Source organism: Crinia signifera, chromosome 1 (genome assembly GCF_055691185.1).
Source record: "Crinia signifera chromosome 1, ASM5569118v1, whole genome shotgun sequence".
Lineage (NCBI taxonomy): Eukaryota > Metazoa > Chordata > Amphibia > Anura > Myobatrachidae > Crinia > Crinia signifera.
Window position 1 is genome coordinate 302532475 of NC_139217.1, and position 23375 is coordinate 302555849.

Consider the following 23375-nt stretch of genomic DNA (forward strand, 5'->3'; position numbering starts at 1 on the left):
AAATTTGTGAAGATTGCACAAACTGGCTACTTCATTTAGCTTGTGGGATTCATTGGATTCTATTATAATGAACCCAAGTGGGGTTTATTTTCATGACCAATGGCTTAGAAGAGCAGTTTTCTTAAGTTAGAAAAATGCCTCCCAAATTCTTAATTTGGGAGGTATTTTATTTAGCGAAATATAAATCAAGAAGTATGGAGCAGATAATACAAAAAGCATGATATTGATGTCAGTGGTAGGTTTCAAGCCCTTATTTGTACAAAGAATAGTGTGCTATTTTCTTGCTATATAAAAATATAATGGATTGATGCCTTTTTGAATGGTGGACATTGAAACAGAGTTTTGCAGTGGGTGTTAATCTGATTCTTAAGTCATTCTTGAATGACTAGAATGAACCCTAGAATGTCTGTGTGCGTGTGTACAATGTGGTAGAGAATATAGATTGTAAGCTCCACTGGGGCAGATACAGATGTCAATGTTCAACTATACTCTGTAAAGCGCTGAGTAATATGTGTGCGCTATATAAGAAACTTAATAATTATCTTCTCATGCAAAAAGGAAAAGGAAATAGTAGAACCAATAAAGAAAGGAAGAACTATGTCAGAAGTGGGATATGAACCCACGCCTCCAGAGGAGACTGCGACCTGAACGCAGCGCCTTAGACCGCTCGGCCATCCTGACATATATCACACTAGTTTTTTAAAAGTGATATAGTACGAAATCCCCTCTCCAACGATACAATGGTCATATTGTATAAACTATTGATTTAAAGACTGTATCATTTGCTTTTCCATTCATTTTGAAAGTGGTTCTAATGTATAAAGTAGGATTTATTTTCTCTTTTGAGGATTAGAATTCAAATGCCCAGAGTTTGTTTGCTGATGCATTTTCACTCACTGTTGAGTAAAATTTGTGAAGATTGCACAAACTGGCTACTTCCTTTAGCTTGTGGGATTCATTGGATTCTATTATAATGAACCCAAGTGGGGTTTATTTTCATGACCAATGGCTTAGAAGAGCAGTTTTCTTAAGTAAGAAAAAGGCCTTCCAAATTCTTAATTTGGGAGGTATTTTATTTAGCAAAATATAAATCAAGAAGTATGGAGCAGACAATACAAAAAGCATGATATTGATGTCAGTGGTAGCTTTCAAGCCCTTTTTTGTACAAAGAATAGTGTGCTATTTTCTTTCTATATAAAAACATAATGGATTGATGCATTTTTGAATGGTGGAAATTGAAACAGAGTTTTGCAGTGGGTGTTAATCTGATTCTTAAGTCATTCTCTTCTCATGCAACAAGGAAGAGGAAATAGTAGAACCAATAAAGAAAGGAAGAACTATGTCAGAAGTGGGATTTGAACCCACGCCTCCAGAGGAGACTGCGACCTGAACGCAGCGCCATAGACCACTCGGCCATCCTGACATATACCTATTGCACTATTTTTAAGAAAAATTTAATATTATGAAGTGAAATTTGTGAATCTTGCACAAACTGGCTACTTTGTTTAGCTTATGGGATTGATTGGATCCTATTTTAATGTACCCAAGTGGGGTTTATGTTCATGACCAATACAAAGAACATGACATTGATCTCTTTGGTAGGTTTCAGGCCCCTATTTTGACAGAGAAAACAGTGTGATCTTTTCTTGATACATAGCAAAATTGTGGATTGATTGATACATTTTTTTCCATGGTGGAATTGTAAACAGAATTTTGCAGAGAGTCTTCATCTAATTCTTAAGTCATTCTTTTTTCATGCAACAAGGAAGAAGAATTGAAGAACAAATAAGAAAAGAAAGAGTCATGTCAGAAGTGGGATTTGAACCCACGCCTCCAGAGGAGACTGCGACCTGAACGCAGCGCCTTAGACAGCTCGGCCATCCTGACATATATCACATTAACTTTTTAAAAAGTGATATAGTACGAAATCCCCTCTCTAACGATACAATGGTCATATTGTAGAAACTATTGATTTAAACACTGTATCAACTGCTTTTCCATTCATTTTGAAAGTGGTTCTAATGTATAAAGTAGGATTTCTTTTCTCTTTTGAGGATTAGAATTCAAATGCCCAGAGTTTGTTTGCTGATGCATTTTCACTCACTGTTGAGTAAAATTTGTGAAGATTGCACAAACTGGCTACTTCATTTAGCTTGTGGGATTCATTGGATTCTATTATAATGAACCCAAGTGGGGTTTATTTTCATGACCAATGGCTTAGAAGAGCAGTTTTCTTAAGTTAGAAAAATGCCTCCCAAATTCTTAATTTGGGAGGTATTTTATTTAGCGAAATATAAATCAAGAAGTATGGAGCAGATAATACAAAAAGCATGATATTGATGTCAGTGGTAGGTTTCAAGCCCTTATTTGTACAAAGAATAGTGTGCTATTTTCTTGCTATATAAAAATATAATGGATTGATGCCTTTTTGAATGGTGGAAATTGAAACAGAGTTTTGCAGTGGGTGTTAATCTGATTCTTAAGTCATTCTTGAATGACTAGAATGAACCCTAGAATGTCTGTGTGCGTGTGTACAATGTGGTAGAGAATATAGATTGTAAGCTCCACTGGGGCAGATACAGATGTCAATGTTCAACTATACTCTGTAAAGCGCTGAGTAATATGTGTGCGCTATATAAGAAACTTAATAATTCTCTTCTCATGCAAAAAGGAAAAGGAAATAGTAGAACCAATAAAGAAAGGAAGAACTATGTCAGAAGTGGGATATGAACCCACGCCTCCAGAGGAGACTGCGACCAAAGACCACTCGGCCATCCTGACATATAGCTATCGCAATATTTTTAAGAAAAATTTTATATTATGAAGTGAAATTTGTGAATCTTGCACAAACTGGCTACTTTGTTTAGCTTATGGGATTGATTGGATCCTATTTTAATGTACCCAAGTGGGGTTTATGTTCATGACCAATACAAAGAACATGACATTGATCTCTTTGGTAGGTTTCAGGCCCCTATTTTTAAAGAGAAAACAGTGTGATCTTTTCTTGATACATAGCAAAATTGTGGATTGATTGATACATTTTTTTCCATGGTGGAATTGGAAACAGAATTTTGCAGAGAGTGTTCATCTAATTCTTAAGTCATTCTTTTTTCATGCAACAAGGAAGAAGAATTGAAGAACAAATAAGAAAAGATAGAGTCCTGTCAGAAGTGGGATTTGAACCCACGCTTCCAGAGGAGACTGCGACCTGAACGCAGCGCCTTAGACCGCTCGGCCATCCTGACATATATCACACTAATTTTTTAAAAGTGATATAGTACGAAATCCCCTCTCCAACGATACAATGGTCATATTGTAGAAACTATTGATTTAAAGACTGTATCAATTGCTTTTCCATTCATTTTGAAAGTGGTTCTAATGTATAAAGTAGGATTTATTTTCTCTTTTGAGGATTAGAATTCAAATGCCCAGAGTTTGTTTGCTGATGCATTTTCACTCACTGTTGAGTAAAATTTGTGAAGATTGCACAAACTGGCTACTTCATTTAGCTTGTGGGATTCATTGGATTCTATTATAATGAACCCAAGTGGGGTTTATTTTCATGACCAATGGCTTAGAAGAGCAGTTTTCTTAAGTTAGAAAAATGCCTCCCAAATTCTTAATTTGGGAGGTATTTTATTTAGCGAAATATAAATCAAGAAGTATGGAGCAGATAATACAAAAAGCATGATATTGATGTCAGTGGTAGGTTTCAAGCCCTTATTTGTACAAAGAATAGTGTGCTATTTTCTTGCTATATAAAAATATAATGGATTGATGCCTTTTTGAATGGTGGAAATTGAAACAGAGTTTTGCAGTGGGTGTTAATCTGATTCTTAAGTCATTCTCTTCTCATGCAAAAAGGAAAAGGAAATAGTAGAACCAATAAAGAAAGGAAGAACTATGTCAGAAGTGGGATTTGAACCCACGCCTCCAGAGGAGACTGCGACCAAAGACCACTCGGCCATCCTGACATATAGCTATCGCACTATTTTTAAGAAAAATGTAATATTATGAAGTGAAATTTGTGAATCTTGCACAAACTGGCTACTTTGTTTAGCTTATGGGATTGATTGGATCCTATTTTAATGTACCCAAGTGGGGTTTATGTTCATGACCAATACAAAGAACATGACATTGATCTCTTTGGTAGGTTTCAGGCCCCTATTTTTAAAGAGAAAACAGTGTGATCTTTTCTTGATACATAGCAAAATTGTGGATTGATTGATACATTTTTTTCCATGGTGGAATTGGAAACAGAATTTTGCAGAGAGTGTTCATCTAATTCTTAAGTCATTCTTTTTTCATGCAACAAGGAAGAAGAATTGAAGAACAAATAAGAAAAGAAAGAGTCCTGTCAGAAGTGGGATTTGAACCCACGCCTCCAGAGGAGACTGCGACCTGAACGCAGCGCCTTAGACCGCTCGGCCATCCTGACATATATCAAACTAATTTTTTAAAAGTGATATAGTACGAAATCCCCTCTCCAACGATACAATGGTCATATTGTATAAACTATTGATTTAAAGACTGTATCATTTGCTTTTCCATTCATTTTGAAAGTGGTTCTAATGTATAAAGTAGGATTTATTTTCTCTTTTGAGGATTAGAATTCAAATGCCCAGAGTTTGTTTGCTGATGCATTTTCACTCACTGTTGAGTAAAATTTGTGAAGATTGCACAAACTGGCTACTTCATTTAGCTTGTGGGATTCATTGGATTCTATTATAATGAACCCAAGTGGGGTTTATTTTCATGACCAATGGCTTAGAAGAGCAGTTTTCTTAAGTTAGAAAAATGCCTCCCAAATTCTTAATTTGGGAGGTATTTTATTTAGCGAAATATAAATCAAGAAGTATGGAGCAGATAATACAAAAAGCATGATATTGATGTCAGTGGTAGGTTTCAAGCCCTTATTTGTACAAAGAATAGTGTGCTATTTTCTTGCTATATAAAAATATAATGGATTGATGCCTTTTTGAATGGTGGAAATTGAAACAGAGTTTTGCAGTGGGTGTTAATCTGATTCTTAAGTCATTCTTGAATGACTAGAATGAACCCTAGAATGTCTGTGTGCGTGTGTACAATGTGGTAGAGAATATAGATTGTAAGCTCCACTGGGGCAGATACAGATGTCAATGTTCAACTATACTCTGTAAAGCGCTGAGTAATATGTGTGCGCTATATAAGAAACTTAATAATTCTCTTCTCATGCAAAAAGGAAAAGGAAATAGTAGAACCCAGTGGCAAACGCAGGATTTTCAGAAGGGGGTTTCCAGAGGGGCGGAGCAAAGCATGGAGATGGACACTTAGGTGACCCAGTATATGCCGGGTCAGTTAAAGTATTATAGATAGACCAAATGTATATAAATAATAATATATATATATATACACACACACACACACACACACACACACATATATACATACATATACATACAGGGGCGTCAACAGCAGTGTAGACCCCTGGGCATAGCAATGTATTGGGGCACCTACCGATCCTCCAGCGGTAGGGGTGGGGGAAGCTTTGATGTCCCACAGGTGGTAGGGGGTATTATATCAACCGCTCAGCATGTAGGGCCTGGATCCGTAATTTCCACTTATTTCCGCTTTACTGCACAGATGGTGGGAGAAGGGGGTATAGGATGAATGAAGGGGCCCTGATACATAACTTCCAGGGTGGTAGAGGGTGTTTAATATGCAGAGGAGGGGTGTATAGTGGAGTGGGCTTATTATTCATAATTTTCTGGTGGGAGGACAGCTTGCTTGGTTGCAGATACCTCCAGTTCCCAGAAATAGATTTCTTAGATTTTAATGGAATTAAAAACTAGAGAATCCCACCTACCAAATGGTATTGGGGACTAGGGGATCAGATTTCAGGAGGCAGAGCAATCTGCCAACGAATATATAAAACCTACATACCAGGTGTGTGGAGCTGGAGCAGTAACCAGCTGCTGGAAGGCTGATATCTCTGGTTCTGGGAACAGTAGAGACAAGCTACTAGTGTCCATCAAAGGGGGAGAGTCCCAGCTTTTGGAATATATCCTCAGAAAAACTCTAAGTCAGATAGAACCTGAAATATCTGACTGGGAAGAGCAATTAACAGGCTTGGATGGGGACCACTGCTTTGAAGTCAGATATCTCCGGTTCCCAAGGGCCGATTTTTAAAATTCTTGTCCCCATGGAAAGAGGGGACCCTCAGCTTTCAGCCTATGGCCCTTAGACTCCTGGGGGGGTTTCTGGGTACTCAGAAACCCCCCCTGCGTGCGCTACTGGAACCAATAAAGAAAGGAAGAACTATGTCAGAAGTGGGATATGAACCCACGCCTCCAGAGGAGACTGCGACCAAAGACCACTCGGCCATCCTGACATATAGCTATCGCAATATTTTTAAGAAAAATTTTATATTATGAAGTGAAATTTGTGAATCTTGCACAAACTGGCTACTTTGTTTAGCTTATGGGATTGATTGGATCCTATTTTAATGTACCCAAGTGGGGTTTATGTTCATGACCAATACAAAGAACATGACATTGATCTCTTTGGTAGGTTTCAGGCCCCTATTTTTAAAGAGAAAACAGTGTGATCTTTTCTTGATACATAGCAAAATTGTGGATTGATTGATACATTTTTTTCCATGGTGGAATTGGAAACAGAATTTTGCAGAGAGTGTTCATCTAATTCTTAAGTCATTCTTTTTTCATGCAACAAGGAAGAAGAATTGAAGAACAAATAAGAAAAGAAAGAGTCCTGTCAGAAGTGGGATTTGAACCCACGCTTCCAGAGGAGACTGCGACCTGAACGCAGCGCCTTAGACCGCTCGGCCATCCTGACATATATCACACTAATTTTTTAAAAGTGATATAGTACGAAATCCCCTCTCCAACGATACAATGGTCATATTGTAGAAACTATTGATTTAAAGACTGTATCAATTGCTTTTCCATTCATTTTGAAAGTGGTTCTAATGTATAAAGTAGGATTTATTTTCTCTTTTGAGGATTAGAATTCAAATGCCCAGAGTTTGTTTGCTGATGCATTTTCACTCACTGTTGAGTAAAATTTGTGAAGATTGCACAAACTGGCTACTTCCTTTAGCTTGTGGGATTCATTGGATTCTATTAAAATGAACCCAAGTGGGGTTTATTTTCATGACCAATGGCTTAGAAGAGCAGTTTTCTTAAGTTAGAAAAAGGCCTCCCAAATTCTTAATTTGGGAGGTATTTTATTTAGCAAAATATAAATCAAGAAGTATGGAGCAGACAATACAAAAAGCATGATATTGATGTCAGTGGTAGCTTTCAAGCCCTTTTTTGTACAAAGAATAGTGTGCTATTTTCTTTCTATATAAAAACATAATGGATTGATGCATTTTTGAATGGTGGAAATTGAAACAGAGTTTTGCAGTGGGTGTTAATCTGATTCTTAAGTCATTCTCTTCTCATGCAACAAGGTAGAGGAAATAGTAGAACCAATAAAGAAAGGAAGAACTATGTCAGAAGTGGGATTTGAACCCACGCCTCCAGAGGAGACTGCGACCAAAGACCACTCGGCCATCCTGACATATAGCTATCGCACTATTTTTAAGAAAAATTTAATATTATGAAGTGAAATTTGTGAATCTTGCACAAACTGGCTACTTTGTTTAGCTTATGGGATTGATTGGATCCTATTTTAATGTACCCAAGTGGGGTTTATGTTCATGACCAATACAAAGAACATGACATTGATCTCTTTGGTAGGTTTCAGGACCCTATTTTGACAGAGAAAACAGTGTGATCTTTTCTTGATACATAGCAAAATTGTGGATTGATTGATACATTTTTTCCATGGTGGAATTGTAAACAGAATTTTGCAGAGAGTCTTCATCTAATTCTTAAGTCATTCTTTTTTCATGCAACAAGGAAGAAGAATTGAAGAACAAATAAGAAAAGAAAGAGTCATGTCAGAAGTGGGATTTGAACCCACGCCTCCAGAGGAGACTGCGACCTGAACGCAGCGCCTTAGACCGCTCGGCCATCCTGACATATATCACACTAAGTTTTTAAAAAGTGATATAGTACGAAATCCCTTCTCTAACGATACAATGGTCATATTGTAGAAACTATTGATTTAAAGACTGTATCAATTGCTTTTCCATTCATTTTGAAAGTGGTTCTAATGTATAAAGTAGGATTTATTTTCTCTTTTGAGGATTAGAATTCAAATGCCCAGAGTTTGTTTGCTGATGCATTTTCACTCACTGTTGAGTAAAATTTGTGAAGATTGCACAAACTGGCTACTTCCTTTAGCTTGTGGGATTCATTGGATTCTATTATAATGAACCCAAGTGGGGTTTATTTTCATGACCAATGGCTTAGAAGAGCAGTTTCCTTAAGTTAGAATAATGCCTCCCAAATTCTTAATTTGGGAGGTATTTTATTTAGCAAAATATAAATCAAGAAGTATGAAGCAGACAATACAAAAAGCATGATATTGATGACAGTGGTAGCTTTCAAGCCCTTTTTTGTACAAAGAATAGTGTGCTATTTTCTTTCTATATAAAAATATAATGGATTGATGCCTTTTTGAATGGTGGAAATTGAAACAGAGTTTTGCAGTGGGTGTTAATCTGATTCTTAAGTCATTCTTGAATGACTAGAATGAACCCTAGAATGTCTGTGTGCGTGTGTACATGTGGTAGAGAATATAGATTGTAAGCTCCACTGGGGCAGATACAGATGTCAATGTTCAACTATACTCTGTAAAGCGCTGAGTAATATGTGTGCGCTATATAAGAAACTTAATAATTCTCTTCTCATGCAAAAAGGAAAAGGAAATAGTAGAACCAATAAAGAAAGGAAGAACTATGTCAGAAGTGGGATATGAACCCACGCCTCCAGAGGAGACTGCGACCAAAGACCACTCGGCCATCCTGACATATAGCTATCGCAATATTTTTAAGAAAATTTTTTAAGAAAAATTTAATATTATGAAGTGAAATTTGTGAATCTTGCACAAACTGGCTACTTTGTTTAGCTTATGGGATTGATTGGATCCTATTTTAATGTACCCAAGTGGGGTTTATGTTCATGACCAATACAAAGAACATGACATTGATCTCTTTGGTAGGTTTCAGGACCCTATTTTTAAAGAGAAAACAGTGTGATCTTTTCTTGATACATAGCAAAATTGTGGATTGATTGATACATTTTTTTCCATGGTGGAATTGGAAACAGAATTTTGCAGAGAGTGTTCATCTAATTCTTAAGTCATTCTTTTTTCATGCAACAAGGAAGAAGAATTGAAGAACAAATAAGAAAAGAAAGAGTCCTGTCAGAAGTGGGATTTGAACCCACGCCTCCAGAGGAGACTGCGACCTGAACGCAGCGCCTTAGACCGCTCGGCCATCCTGACATATATCACACTAATTTTTTAAAAGTGATATAGTACGAAATCCCCTCTCCAACGATACAATGGTCATATTGTATAAACTATTGATTTAAAGACTGTATCATTTGCTTTTCCATTCATTTTGAAAGTGGTTCTAATGTATAAAGTAGGATTTATTTTCTCTTTTGAGGATTAGAATTCAAATGCCCAGAGTTTGTTTGCTGATGCATTTTCACTCACTGTTGAGTAAAATTTGTGAAGATTGCACAAACTGGCTACTTCCTTTAGCTTGTGGGATTCATTGGATTCTATTATAATGAAACCAAGTGGGGTTTATTTTCATGACCAATGGCTTAGAAGAGCAGTTTTCTTAAGTAAGAAAAAGGCCTCCCAAATTCTTAATTTGGGAGGTATTTTATTTAGCAAAATATAAATCAAGAAGTATGGAGCAGACAATACAAAAAGCATGATATTGATGTCAGTGGTAGCTTTCAAGCCCTTTTTTGTACAAAGAATAGTGTGCTATTTTCTTTCTATATAAAAACATAATTGATTGATGCATTTTTGAATGGTGGAAATTGAAACAGAGTTTTGCAGTGGGTGTTAATCTGATTCTTAAGTCATTCTCTTCTCATGCAACAAGGTAGAGGAAATAGTAGAACCAATAAAGAAAGGAAGAACTATGTCAGAAGTGGGATTTGAACCCACGCCTCCAGAGGAGACTGCGACCTGAACGCAGCGCCATAGACCACTCGGCCATCCTGACATATACCTATTGCACTATTTTTAAGAAAAATTTAATATTATGAAGTGAAATATGTGAATCTTGCACAAACTGGCTACTTTGTTTAGCTTATGGGATTGATTGGATCCTATTTTAATGTACCCAAGTGGGGTTTATGTTCATGACCAATACAAAGAACATGACATTGATCTCTTTGGTAGGTTTCAGGCCCCTATTTTGACAGAGAAAACAGTGTGATCTTTTCTTGATACATAGCAAAATTGTGGATAGATTGATACATTTTTTACATGGTGGAATTGGAAACAGAATTTTGCAGAGAGTGTTCATCTAATTCTTAAGTCATTCTTTTTTCATGCAACAAGGAAGAAGAATTGAAGAACAAATAAGAAAAGAAAGAGTCATGTCAGAAGTGGGATTTGAACCCACGCCTCCAGAGGAGACTGCGACCTGAACGCAGCGCCTTAGACCGCTCGGCTATCCTGACATATATCACACTAACTTTTTAAAAAGTGATATAGTACGAAATCCCCTCTCTAACGATACAATGGTCATATTGTAGAAACTATTGATTTAAAGACTGTATCAATTGCTTTTCCATTCATTTTGAAAGTGGTTCTAATGTATAAAGTAGGATTTATTTTCTCTTTTGAGGATTAGAATTCAAATGCCCAGAGTTTGTTTGCTGATGCATTTTCACTCACTGTTGAGTAAAATTTGTGAAGATTGCACAAACTGGCTACTTCCTTTAGCTTGTGGGATTCATTGGATTATATTATAATAAACCCAAGTGGGGTTTATTTTCATGACCAATGGCTTAGAAGAGCAGTTTTCTTAAGTTAGAAAAAGGCCTCCCAAATTCTTAATTTGGGAGGTATTTTATTTAGCAAAATATAAATCAAGAAGTATGAAGCAGACAATACAAAAAGCATGATATTGATGTCAGTGGTAGCTTTCAAGCCCTTTTTTGTACAAAGAATAGTGTGCTATTTTCTTTCTATATAAAAACATAATGGATTGATGCATTTTTGAATGGTGGAAATTGAAACAGAGTTTTGCAGTGGGTGTTAATCTGATTCTTAAGTCATTCTCTTCTCATGCAACAAGGAAGAGGAAATAGTAGAACCAATAAAGAAAGGAAGAACTATGTCAGAAGTGGGATTTAAACCCACGCCTCCAGAGGAGACTGCGACCTGAACGCAGCGCCATAGACCACTCGGCCATCCTGACATATACCTATCGCACTATTTTTAAGAAAAATTTAATATTATGAAGTGAAATTTGTGAATCTTGCACAAACTGGCTACTTTGTTTAGCTTATGATATTGATTGGATCCTATTTTAATGTACCCAAGTGGGGTTTATGTTCATGACCAATACAAAGAACATGACATTGATCTCTTTGGTAGGTTTCAGGCCCCTATTTTGACAGAGAAAACAGTGTGATCTTTTCTTGATACATAGCAAAATTGTGGATTGATTGATACATTTTTTCCATGGTGGAATTGTAAACAGAATTTTGCAGAGAGTCTTCATCTAATTCTTAAGTCATTCTTTTTTCATGCAACAAGGAAGAAGAATTGAAGAACAAATAAGAAAAGAAAGAGTCATGTCAGAAGTGGGATTTGAACCCACGCCTCCAGAGGAGACTGCGACCTGAACGCAGCGCCTTAGACCGCTCGGCCATCCTGACATATATCACTTTACATTTTTAAAAAGTGATATAGTACGAAATCCCCTCTCTAACGATACAATGGTCATATTGTAGAAACTATTGATTTAAAGACTGTATCAACTGCTTTTCCATTCATTTTGAAAGTGGTTCTAATGTATAAAGTAGGATTTCTTTTCTCTTTTGAGGATTAGAATTCAAATGCCCAGAGTTTGTTTGCTGATGCATTTTCACTCACTGTTGAGTAAAATTTGTGAAGATTGCACAAACTGGCTACTTCATTTAGCTTGTGGGATTCATTGGATTCTATTATAATGAACCCAAGTGGGGTTTATTTTCATGACCAATGGCTTAGAAGAGCAGTTTTCTTAAGTTAGAAAAATGCCTCCCAAATTCTTAATTTGGGAGGTATTTTATTTAGCGAAATATAAATCAAGAAGTATGGAGCAGATAATACAAAAAGCATGATATTGATGTCAGTGGTAGGTTTCAAGCCCTTATTTGTACAAAGAATAGTGTGCTATTTTCTTGCTATATAAAAATATAATGGATTGATGCCTTTTTGAATGGTGGAAATTGAAACAGAGTTTTGCAGTGGGTGTTAATCTGATTCTTAAGTCATTCTCTTCTCATGCAAAAAGGAAAAGGAAATAGTAGAACCAATAAAGAAAGGAAGAACTATGTCAGAAGTGGGATTTCAACCCACGCCTCCAGAGGAGACTGCGACCAAAGACCACTCGGCCATCCTGACATATAGCTATCGCACTATTTTTAAGAAAAATTTAATATTATGAAGTGAAATTTGTGAATCTTGCACAAACTGGCTACTTTGTTTAGCTTATGGGATTGATTGGATCCTATTTTAATGTACCCAAGTGGGGTTTATGTTCATGACCAATACAAAGAACATGACATTGATCTCTTTGGTAGGTTTCAGGACCCTATTTTTAAAGAGAAAACAGTGTGATCTTTTCTTGATACATAGCAAAATTGTGGATTGATTGATACATTTTTTTCCATGGTGGAATTGGAAACAGAATTTTGCAGAGAGTGTTCATCTAATTCTTAAGTCATTCTTTTTTCATGCAACAAGGAAGAAGAATTGAAGAACAAATAAGAAAAGAAAGAGTCCTGTCAGAAGTGGGATTTGAACCCACGCCTCCAGAGGAGACTGCGACCTGAACGCAGCGCCTTAGACCGCTCGGCCATCCTGACATATATCACACTAATTTTTTAAAAGTGATATAGTACGAAATCCCCTCTCCAACGATACAATGGTCATATTGTATAAACTATTGATTTAAAGACTGTATCATTTGCTTTTCCATTCATTTTGAAAGTGGTTCTAATGTATAAAGTAGGATTTATTTTCTCTTTTGAGGATTAGAATTCAAATGCCCAGAGTTTGTTTGCTGATGCATTTTCACTCACTGTTGAGTAAAATTTGTGAAGATTGCACAAACTGGCTACTTCCTTTAGCTTGTGGGATTCATTGGATTCTATTATAATGAACCCAAGTGGGGTTTATTTTCATGACCAATGGCTTAGAAGAGCAGTTTTCTTAAGTAAGAAAAAGGCCTCCCAAATTCTTAATTTGGGAGGTATTTTATTTAGCAAAATATAAATCAAGAAGTATGGAGCAGACAATACAAAAAGCATGATATTGATGTCAGTGGTAGCTTTCAAGCCCTTTTTTGTACAAAGAATAGTGTGCTATTTTCTTTCTATATAAAAACATAATGGATTGATGCATTTTTGAATGGTGGAAATTGAAACAGAGTTTTGCAGTGGGTGTTAATCTGATTCTTAAGTCATTCTCTTCTCATGCAACAAGGAAGAGGAAATAGTAGAACCAATAAAGAAAGGAAGAACTATGTCAGAAGTGGGATTTGAACCCACGCCTCCAGAGGAGACTGCGACCTGAACGCAGCGCCATAGACCACTCGGCCATCCTGACATATACCTATTGCACTATTTTTAAGAAAAATTTAATATTATGAAGTGAAATTTGTGAATCTTGCACAAACTGGCTACTTTGTTTAGCTTATGGGATTGATTGGATCCTATTTTAATGTACCCAAGTGGGGTTTATGTTCATGACCAATACAAAGAACATGACATTGATCTCTTTGGTAGGTTTCAGGCCCCTATTTTGACAGAGAAAACAGTGTGATCTTTTCTTGATACATAGCAAAATTGTGGATTGATTGATACATTTTTTCCATGGTGGAATTGTAAACAGAATTTTGCAGAGAGTCTTCATCTAATTCTTAAGTCATTCTTTTTTCATGCAACAAGGAAGAAGAATTGAAGAACAAATAAGAAAAGAAAGAGTCATGTCAGAAGTGGGATTTGAACCCACGCCTCCAGAGGAGACTGCGACCTGAACGCAGCGCCTTAGACAGCTCGGCCATCCTGACATATATCACATTAACTTTTTAAAAAGTGATATAGTACGAAATCCCCTCTCTAACGATACAATGGTCATATTGTAGAAACTATTGATTTAAAGACTGTATCAACTGCTTTTCCATTCATTTTGAAAGTGGTTCTAATGTATAAAGTAGGATTTCTTTTCTCTTTTGAGGATTAGAATTCAAATGCCCAGAGTTTGTTTGCTGATGCATTTTCACTCACTGTTGAGTAAAATTTGTGAAGATTGCACAAACTGGCTACTTCATTTAGCTTGTGGGATTCATTGGATTCTATTATAATGAACCCAAGTGGGGTTTATTTTCATGACCAATGGCTTAGAAGAGCAGTTTTCTTAAGTTAAAAAAAGGCCTCCCAAATTCTTAATTTGGGAGGTATTTTATTTAGCAAAACATAAATCAAGAAGTATGGAGCAGATAATACAAAAAGCATGATATTGATGTCAGTGGTAGGTTTCAAGCCCTTATTTGTACAAAGAATAGTGTGCTATTTTCTTGCTATATAAAAATATAATGGATTGATGCCTTTTTGAATGGTGGAAATTGAAACAGAGTTTTGCAGTGGGTGTTAATCTGATTCTTAAGTCATTCTCTTCTCATGCAACAAGGAAGAGGAAATAGTAGAACCAATAAAGAAAGGAAGAACTATGTCAGAAGTGGGATTTGAACCCACGCCTCCAAAGGAGACTGCGACCTGAACAGTGTGATCTTTTCTTGATACTTAGCAAAAGTGTGGATTGATTGACCAAAGACCACTCGGCCATCCTGACATATACCTATCGCACTATTTTTAAGAAAAATTTTATATTATGAAGTGAAATTTGTGAATCTTGCACAAACTGGCTACTTTGTTTAGCTTATGGGATTGATTGGATCCTATTTTAATGTACCCAAGTGGGGTTTATGTTCATGACCAATACAAAGAACATGACATTGATCTCTTTGGTAGGTTTCAGGCCCCTATTTTTAAAGAGGAAACAGTGTGATCTTTTCTTGATACATAGCAAAATTGTGGATTGATTGATACATTTTTTTCCGTTGTGGAATTGGAAACAGAATTTTGCAGAGAGTGTTCATCTAATTCTTAAGTCATTCTTTTTTCATGCAACAAGGAAGAAGAATTGAAGAACAAATAAGAAAAGAAAGAGTCCTGTCAGAAGTGGGATTTGAACCCACGCCTCCAGAGGAGACTGCGACCTGAACGCAGCGCCTTAGACCGCTCGGCCATCCTGACATATATCACGCTAATTTTTTAAAAGTGATATAGTACGAAATCCCCTCTCCAACGATACAATGGTCATATTGTATAAACTATTGATTTAAAGACTGTATCATTTGCTTTTCCATTCATTTTGAAAGTGGTTCTAATGTATAAAGTAGGATTTATTTTCTCTTTTGAGGATTAGAATTCAAATGCCCAGAGTTTGTTTGCTGATGCATTTTCACTCACTGTTGAGTAAAATTTGTGAAGATTGCACAAACTGGCTACTTCCTTTAGCTTGTGGGATTCATTGGATTCTATTATAATGAACCCAAGTGGGGTTTATTTTCATGACCAATGGCTTAGAAGAGCAGTTTTCTTAAGTTAGAAAAAGGCCTCCCAAATTCTTAATTTGGGAGGTATTTTATTTAGCAAAATATAAATCAAGAAGTATGAAGCAGACAATACAAAAAGCATGATATTGATGTCAGTGGTAGCTTTCAAGCCCTTTTTTGTACAAAGAATAGTGTGCTATTTTCTTTCTATATAAAAACATAATGGATTGATGCATTTTTGAATGGTGGAAATTGAAACAGAGTTTTGCAGTGGGTGTTAATCTGATTCTTAAGTCATTCTCTTCTCATGCAACAAGGAAGAAGAAATAGTAGAACCAATAAAGAAAGGAAGAACTATGTCAGAAGTGGGATTTGAACCCACGCCTCCAGAGGAGACTGCGTCCTGAACGCAGCGCCAAAGACCACTCGGCCATCCTGACATATACCTATTGCACTATTTTTAAGAAAAATTTAATATTATGAAGTGAAATTTGTGAATCTTGCACAAACTGGCTACTTTGTTTAGCTTATGGGATTGATTGGATCCTATTTTAATGTACCCAAGTGGGGTTTATGTTCATGACCAATACAAAGAACATGACATTGATCTCTTTGGTAGGTTTCAGGCCCCTATTTTGACAGAGAAAACAGTGTGATCTTTTCTTGATACATAGCAAAATTGTGGATTGATTGATACATTTTTTCCATGGTGGAATTGGAAACAGAATTTTGCAGAGAGTGTTCATCTAATTCTTAAGTCATTCTTTTTTTATGCAACAAGGAAGAAGAATTGAAGAACAAATAAGAAAAGAAAGAGTCATGTCAGAAGTGGGATTTGAACCCACGCCTCCAGAGGAGACTGCGACTTGAACGGAGCGCCTTAGACAGCTCGGCCATCCTGACATATATCACATTAACTTTTTAAAAAGTGATATAGTACGAAATCCCCTCTCCAACGATACAATGGTCATATTGTAGAAACTATTGATTTAAAGACTGTATCAATTGCTTTTCCATTCATTTTGAAAGTGGTTCTAATGTATAAAGTAGGATTTATTTTCTCTTTTGAGGATTAGAATTCAAATGCCCAGAGTTTGTTTGCTGATGCATTTTCACTCACTGTTGAGTAAAATTTGTGAAGATTGCACAAACTGGCTACTTCCTTTAGCTTGTGGGATTCATTGGATTCTATTATAATGAACCCAAGTGGGGTTTATTTTCATGACCAATGGCTTAGAAGAGCAGTTTTCTTAAGTTAGAAAAATGCCTCCCAAATTCTTAATTTGGGAGGTATTTTATTTAGCAAAATATAAATCAAGAAGTATGAAGCAGACAATACAAAAAGCATGATATTGATGTCAGTGGTAGCTTTCAAGCCCTTTTTTGTACAAAGAATAGTGTGCTATTTTCTTGCTATATAAAAATATAATGGATTGATGCCTTTTTGAATGGTGGAAATTGAAACAGAGTTTTGCAGTGGGTGTTAATCTGATTCTTAAGTCATTCTTGAATGACTAGAATGAACCCTAGAATGTCTGTGTGCGTGTGTACATGTGGTAGAGAATATAGATTGTAAGCTCCACTGGGGCAGATACAGATGTCAATGTTCAACTATACTCTGTAAAGCGCTGAGTAATATGTGTGCGCTATATAAGAAACTTAATAATTCTCTTCTCATGCAAAAAGGAAAAGGAAATAGTAGAACCAATAAAGAAAGGAAGAACTATGTCAGAAGTGGGATATGAACCCACGCCTCCAGAGGAGACTGCGACCAAAGACCACTCGGCCATCCTGACATATAGCTATCGCAATATTTTTAAGAAAAATTTTTAAGAAAAATTTAATATTATGAAGTGAAATTTGTGAATCTTGCACAAACTGGCTACTTTGTTTAGCTTATGGGATTGATTGGATCCTATTTTAATGTACCCAAGTGGGGTTTATGTTCATGACCAATACAAAGAACATGACATTGATCTCTTTGGTAGGTTTCAGGACCCTATTTTTAAAGAGAAAACAGTGTGATCTTTTCTTGATACATAGCAAAATTGTGGATTGATTGATACATTTTTTTCCATGGTGGAATTGGAAACAGAATTTTGCAGAGAGTGTTCATCTAATTCTTAAGTCATTCTTTTTTCATGCAACAAGGAAGAAGAATTGAAGAACAAATAAGAAAAGAAAGAGTCCTGTCAGAAGTGGGATTTGAACCCACGCCTCCAGAGGAGACTGCGACCTGAACGCAGCGCCTTAGACCGCTCGGCCATCCTGACATATATCACACTAATTTTTTAAAAGTGATATAGTACGAAATCCCCTCTCCAACGATACAATGGTCATATTGTATAAACTATTGATTTAAAGACTGTATCATTTGCTTTTCCATTCATTTTGAAAGTGGTTCTAATGTATAAAGTAGGATTTATTTTCTCTTTTGAGGATTAGAATTCAAATGCCCAGAGTTTGTTTGCTGATGCATTTTCACTCACTGTTGAGTAAAATTTGTGAAGATTGCACAAACTGGCTACTTCCTTTAGCTTGTGGGATTCATTGGATTCTATTATAATGAAACCAAGTGGGGTTTATTTTCATGACCAATGGCTTAGAAGAGCAGTTTTCTTAAGTAAGAAAAAGGCCTCCCAAATTCTTAATTTGGGAGGTATTTTATTTAGCAAAATATAAATCAAGAAGTATGGAGCAGACAATACAAAAAGCATGATATTGATGTCAGTGGTAGCTTTCAAGCCCTTTTTTGTACAAAGAATAGTGTGCTATTTTCTTTCTATATAAAAACATAATTGATTGATGCATTTTTGAATGGTGGAAATTGAAACAGAGTTTTGCAGTGGGTGTTAATCTGATTCTTAAGTCATTCTCTTCTCATGCAACAAGGAAGAGGAAATAGTAGAACCAATAAAGAAAGGAAGAACTATGTCAGAAGTGGGATTTGAAACCACGCCTCCAGAGGAGACTGCGACCTGAACGCAGCGCCATAGACCACTCGGCCATCCTGACATATACCTATTGCACTATTTTTAAGAAAAATTTAATATTATGAAGTGAAATATGTGAATCTTGCACAAACTGGCTACTTTGTTTAGCTTATGGGATTGATTGGATCCTATTTTAATGTACCCAAGTGGGGTTTATGTTCATGACCAATACAAAGAACATGACATTGATCTCTTTGGTAGGTTTCAGGCCCCTATTTTGACAGAGAAAACAGTGTGATCTTTTCTTGATACATAGCAAAATTGTGGATAGATTGATACATTTTTTACATGGTGGAATTGGAAACAGAATTTTGCAGAGAGTGTTCATCTAATTCTTAAGTCATTCTTTTTTCATGCAACAAGGAAGAAGAATTGAAGAACAAATAAGAAAAGAAAGAGTCATGTCAGAAGTGGGATTTGAACCCACGCCTCCAGAGGAGACTGCGACCTGAACGCAGCGCCTTAGACCGCTCGGCTATCCTGACATATATCACACTAACTTTTTAAAAAGTGATATAGTACGAAATCCCCTCTCTAACGATACAATGGTCATATTGTAGAAACTATTGATTTAAAGACTGTATCAATTGCTTTTCCATTCATTTTGAAAGTGGTTCTAATGTATAAAGTAGGATTTATTTTCTCTTTTGAGGATTAGAATTCAAATGCCCAGAGTTTGTTTGCTGATGCATTTTCACTCACTGTTGAGTAAAATTTGTGAAGATTGCACAAACTGGCTACTTCCTTTAGCTTGTGGGATTCATTGGATTATATTATAATAAACCCAAGTGGGGTTTATTTTCATGACCAATGGCTTAGAAGAGCAGTTTTCTTAAGTTAGAAAAAGGCCTCCCAAATTCTTAATTTGGGAGGTATTTTATTTAGCAAAATATAAATCAAGAAGTATGAAGCAGACAATACAAAAAGCATGATATTGATGTCAGTGGTAGCTTTCAAGCCCTTTTTTGTACAAAGAATAGTGTGCTATTTTCTTTCTATATAAAAACATAATGGATTGATGCATTTTTGAATGGTGGAAATTGAAACAGAGTTTTGCAGTGGGTGTTAATCTGATTCTTAAGTCATTCTCTTCTCATGCAACAAGGAAGAGGAAATAGTAGAACCAATAAAGAAAGGAAGAACTATGTCAGAAGTGGGATTTAAACCCACGCCTCCAGAGGAGACTGCGACCTGAACGCAGCGCCATAGACCACTCGGCCATCCTGACATATACCTATCGCACTATTTTTAAGAAAAATTTAATATTATGAAGTGAAATTTGTGAATCTTGCACAAACTGGCTACTTTGTTTAGCTTATGATATTGATTGGATCCTATTTTAATGTACCCAAGTGGGGTTTATGTTCATGACCAATACAAAGAACATGACATTGATCTCTTTGGTAGGTTTCAGGCCCCTATTTTGACAGAGAAAACAGTGTGATCTTTTCTTGATACATAGCAAAATTGTGGATTGATTGATACATTTTTTCCATGGTGGAATTGGAAACAGAATTTTGCAGAGAGTCTTCATCTAATTCTTAAGTCATTCTTTTTTCATGCAACAAGGAAGAAGAATTGAAGAACAAATAAGAAAAGAAAGAGTCATGTCAGAAGTGGGATTTGAACCCACGCCTCCAGAGGAGACTGCGACCTGAACGCAGCGCCTTAGACCGCTCGGCCATCCTGACATATATCACTTTACATTTTTAAAAAGTGATATAGTACGAAATCCCCTCTCTAACGATACAATGGTCATATTGTAGAAACTATTGATTTAAAGACTGTATCAACTGCTTTTCCATTCATTTTGAAAGTGGTTCTAATGTATAAAGTAGGATTTCTTTTCTCTTTTGAGGATTAGAATTCAAATGCCCAGAGTTTGTTTGCTGATGCATTTTCACTCACTGTTGAGTAAAATTTGTGAAGATTGCACAAACTGGCTACTTCATTTAGCTTGTGGGATTCATTGGATTCTATTATAATGAACCCAAGTGGGGTTTATTTTCATGACCAATGGCTTAGAAGAGCAGTTTTCTTAAGTTAGAAAAATGCCTCCCAAATTCTTAATTTGGGAGGTATTTTATTTAGCGAAATATAAATCAAGAAGTATGGAGCAGATAATACAAAAAGCATGATATTGATGTCAGTGGTAGGTTTCAAGCCCTTATTTGTACAAAGAATAGTGTGCTATTTTCTTGCTATATAAAAATATAATGGATTGATGCCTTTTTGAATGGTGGAAATTGAAACAGAGTTTTGCAGTGGGTGTTAATCTGATTCTTAAGTCATTCTCTTCTCATGCAAAAAGGAAAAGGAAATAGTAGAACCAATAAAGAAAGGAAGAACTATGTCAGAAGTGGGATTTGAACCCACGCCTCCAGAGGAGACTGCGACCAAAGACCACTCGGCCATCCTGACATATAGCTATCGCACTATTTTTAAGAAAAATGTAATATTATGAAGTGAAATTTGTGAATCTTGCACAAACTGGCTACTTTGTTTAGCTTATGGGATTGATTGGATCCTATTTTAATGTACCCAAGTGGGGTTTATGTTCATGACCAATACAAAGAACATGACATTGATCTCTTTGGTAGGTTTCAGGACCCTATTTTTAAAGAGAAAACAGTGTGATCTTTTCTTGATACATAGCAAAATTGTGGATTGATTGATACATTTTTTTCCATGGTGGAATTGTAAACAGAATTTTGCAGAGAGTCTTCATCTAATTCTTAAGTCATTCTTTTTTCATGCAACAAGGAAGAAGAATTGAAGAACAAATAAGAAAATAAAGGGTCATGTCAGAAGTGGGATTTGAACCCTCGCCTCCAGAGGAGACTGCGACCTGAACGCAGCGCCTTAGACAGCTCGGCCATCCTGACATATATCACATTAACTTTTTAAAAAGTGATATAGTACGAAATCCCCTCTCTAACGATACAATGGTCATATTGTAGAAACTATTGATTTAAAGACTGTATCAACTGCTTTTCCATTCATTTTGAAAGTGGTTCTAATGTATAAAGTAGGATTTCTTTTCTCTTTTGAGGATTAGAATTCAAATGCCCAGAGTTTGTTTGCTGATGCATTTTCACTCACTGTTGAGTAAAATTTGTGAAGATTGCACAAACTGGCTACTTCATTTAGCTTGTGGGATTCATTGGATTCTATTATAATGAACCCAAGTGGGGTTTATTTTCATGACCAATGGCTTAGAAGAGCAGTTTTCTTAAGTTAGAAAAATGCCTCCCAAATTCTTAATTTGGGAGGTATTTTATTTAGCGAAATATAAATCAAGAAGTATGGAGCAGATAATACAAAAAGCATGATATTGATGTCAGTGGTAGGTTTCAAGCTCTTATTTGTACAAAGAATAGTGTGCTATTTTCTTGCTATATAAAAATATAATGGATTGATGCCTTTTTGAATGGTGGAAATTGAAACAGAGTTTTGCAGTGGGTGTTAATCTGATTCTTAAGTCATTCTTGAATGACTAGAATGAACCCTAGAATGTCTGTGTGCGTGTGTACAATGTGGTAGAGAATATAGATTGTAAGCTCCACTGGGGCAGATACAGATGTCAATGTTCAACTATACTCTGTAAAGCGCTGAGTAATATGTGTGCGCTATATAAGAAACTTAATAATTCTCTTCTCATGCAAAAAGGAAAAGGAAATAGTAGAACCAATAAAGAAAGGAAGAACTATGTCAGAAGTGGGATATGAACCCACGCCTCCAGAGGAGACTGCGACCAAAGACCACTCGGCTATCCTGACATATAGCTATCGCAATATTTTTAAGAAAAATTTTATATTATGAAGTGAAATTTGTGAATCTTGCACAAACTGGCTACTTTGTTTAGCTTATGGGATTGATTGGATCCTATTTTAATGTACCCAAGTGGGGTTTATGTTCATGACCAATACAAAGAACATGACATTGATCTCTTTGGTAGGTTTCAGGCCCCTATTTTTAAAGAGAAAACAGTGTGATCTTTTCTTGATACATAGCAAAATTGTGGATTGATTGATACATTTTTTTCCATGGTGGAATTGGAAACAGAATTTTGCAGAGAGTGTTCATCTAATTCTTAAGTCATTCTTTTTTCATGCAACAAGGAAGAAGAATTGAAGAACAAATAAGAAAAGATAGAGTCCTGTCAGCAGTGGGATTTGAACCCACGCTTCCAGAGGAGACTGCGACCTGAACGCAGCGCCTTAGACCGCTCGGCCATCCTGACATATATCACACTAATTTTTTAAAAGTGATATAGTACGAAATCCCCTCTCCAACGATACAATGGTCATATTGTAGAAACTATTGATTTAAAGACTGTATCAATTGCTTTTCCATTCATTTTGAAAGTGGTTCTAATGTATAAAGTAGGATTTATTTTCTCTTTTGAGGATTAGAATTCAAATGCCCAGAGTTTGTTTGCTGATGCATTTTCACTCACTGTTGAGTAAAATTTGTGAAGATTGCACAAACTGGCTACTTCCTTTAGCTTGTGGGATTCATTGGATTCTATTAAAATGAACCCAAGTGGGGTTTATTTTCATGACCAATGGCTTAGAAGAGCAGTTTTCTTAAGTTAGAAAAAGGCCTCCCAAATTCTTAATTTGGGA

General features: G+C 36.1%; 24 non-coding genes across 24 annotated transcripts; all 24 read right to left on the bottom strand.

Annotated features, from left to right (window-relative positions):
- Positions 1-598: 598 nt before the first annotated feature.
- On the bottom strand, positions 599-681 carry TRNAL-CAG (transfer RNA leucine (anticodon CAG)). Its single transcript has one exon. It is a non-coding gene; the product is annotated as a tRNA-Leu (tRNA).
- A 659-nt stretch (positions 682-1340) lies between these two features.
- On the bottom strand, positions 1341-1423 carry TRNAL-CAG (transfer RNA leucine (anticodon CAG)). Its single transcript has one exon. It is a non-coding gene; the product is annotated as a tRNA-Leu (tRNA).
- Positions 1424-1804: 381 nt separating this feature from the next.
- TRNAL-CAG (transfer RNA leucine (anticodon CAG)) lies at positions 1805-1887 on the bottom strand. The gene has a single exon. It is a non-coding gene; the product is annotated as a tRNA-Leu (tRNA).
- Positions 1888-3162: 1275 nt separating this feature from the next.
- On the bottom strand, positions 3163-3245 carry TRNAL-CAG (transfer RNA leucine (anticodon CAG)). The gene has a single exon. It is a non-coding gene; the product is annotated as a tRNA-Leu (tRNA).
- Positions 3246-4355: 1110 nt separating this feature from the next.
- Positions 4356-4438, bottom strand: TRNAL-CAG (transfer RNA leucine (anticodon CAG)). The gene has a single exon. It is a non-coding gene; the product is annotated as a tRNA-Leu (tRNA).
- A 2313-nt stretch (positions 4439-6751) lies between these two features.
- Positions 6752-6834, bottom strand: TRNAL-CAG (transfer RNA leucine (anticodon CAG)). Its single transcript has one exon. It is a non-coding gene; the product is annotated as a tRNA-Leu (tRNA).
- A 1109-nt stretch (positions 6835-7943) lies between these two features.
- Positions 7944-8026, bottom strand: TRNAL-CAG (transfer RNA leucine (anticodon CAG)). Its single transcript has one exon. It is a non-coding gene; the product is annotated as a tRNA-Leu (tRNA).
- A 1287-nt stretch (positions 8027-9313) lies between these two features.
- TRNAL-CAG (transfer RNA leucine (anticodon CAG)) lies at positions 9314-9396 on the bottom strand. Its single transcript has one exon. It is a non-coding gene; the product is annotated as a tRNA-Leu (tRNA).
- Positions 9397-10055: 659 nt separating this feature from the next.
- Positions 10056-10138, bottom strand: TRNAL-CAG (transfer RNA leucine (anticodon CAG)). Its single transcript has one exon. It is a non-coding gene; the product is annotated as a tRNA-Leu (tRNA).
- Positions 10139-10518: 380 nt separating this feature from the next.
- Positions 10519-10601, bottom strand: TRNAL-CAG (transfer RNA leucine (anticodon CAG)). The gene has a single exon. It is a non-coding gene; the product is annotated as a tRNA-Leu (tRNA).
- Positions 10602-11261: 660 nt separating this feature from the next.
- On the bottom strand, positions 11262-11344 carry TRNAL-CAG (transfer RNA leucine (anticodon CAG)). The gene has a single exon. It is a non-coding gene; the product is annotated as a tRNA-Leu (tRNA).
- Positions 11345-11724: 380 nt separating this feature from the next.
- Positions 11725-11807, bottom strand: TRNAL-CAG (transfer RNA leucine (anticodon CAG)). The gene has a single exon. It is a non-coding gene; the product is annotated as a tRNA-Leu (tRNA).
- A 1111-nt stretch (positions 11808-12918) lies between these two features.
- TRNAL-CAG (transfer RNA leucine (anticodon CAG)) lies at positions 12919-13001 on the bottom strand. Its single transcript has one exon. It is a non-coding gene; the product is annotated as a tRNA-Leu (tRNA).
- Positions 13002-13660: 659 nt separating this feature from the next.
- TRNAL-CAG (transfer RNA leucine (anticodon CAG)) lies at positions 13661-13743 on the bottom strand. The gene has a single exon. It is a non-coding gene; the product is annotated as a tRNA-Leu (tRNA).
- Positions 13744-14123: 380 nt separating this feature from the next.
- On the bottom strand, positions 14124-14206 carry TRNAL-CAG (transfer RNA leucine (anticodon CAG)). The gene has a single exon. It is a non-coding gene; the product is annotated as a tRNA-Leu (tRNA).
- Positions 14207-15369: 1163 nt separating this feature from the next.
- On the bottom strand, positions 15370-15452 carry TRNAL-CAG (transfer RNA leucine (anticodon CAG)). The gene has a single exon. It is a non-coding gene; the product is annotated as a tRNA-Leu (tRNA).
- Positions 15453-16111: 659 nt separating this feature from the next.
- TRNAL-CAG (transfer RNA leucine (anticodon CAG)) lies at positions 16112-16194 on the bottom strand. Its single transcript has one exon. It is a non-coding gene; the product is annotated as a tRNA-Leu (tRNA).
- Positions 16195-16574: 380 nt separating this feature from the next.
- On the bottom strand, positions 16575-16657 carry TRNAL-CAA (transfer RNA leucine (anticodon CAA)). Its single transcript has one exon. It is a non-coding gene; the product is annotated as a tRNA-Leu (tRNA).
- A 1287-nt stretch (positions 16658-17944) lies between these two features.
- Positions 17945-18027, bottom strand: TRNAL-CAG (transfer RNA leucine (anticodon CAG)). Its single transcript has one exon. It is a non-coding gene; the product is annotated as a tRNA-Leu (tRNA).
- A 659-nt stretch (positions 18028-18686) lies between these two features.
- On the bottom strand, positions 18687-18769 carry TRNAL-CAG (transfer RNA leucine (anticodon CAG)). Its single transcript has one exon. It is a non-coding gene; the product is annotated as a tRNA-Leu (tRNA).
- A 380-nt stretch (positions 18770-19149) lies between these two features.
- Positions 19150-19232, bottom strand: TRNAL-CAG (transfer RNA leucine (anticodon CAG)). Its single transcript has one exon. It is a non-coding gene; the product is annotated as a tRNA-Leu (tRNA).
- Positions 19233-19892: 660 nt separating this feature from the next.
- TRNAL-CAG (transfer RNA leucine (anticodon CAG)) lies at positions 19893-19975 on the bottom strand. The gene has a single exon. It is a non-coding gene; the product is annotated as a tRNA-Leu (tRNA).
- A 380-nt stretch (positions 19976-20355) lies between these two features.
- TRNAL-CAG (transfer RNA leucine (anticodon CAG)) lies at positions 20356-20438 on the bottom strand. The gene has a single exon. It is a non-coding gene; the product is annotated as a tRNA-Leu (tRNA).
- Positions 20439-22907: 2469 nt separating this feature from the next.
- On the bottom strand, positions 22908-22990 carry TRNAL-CAG (transfer RNA leucine (anticodon CAG)). The gene has a single exon. It is a non-coding gene; the product is annotated as a tRNA-Leu (tRNA).
- Positions 22991-23375: the final 385 nt, after the last annotated feature.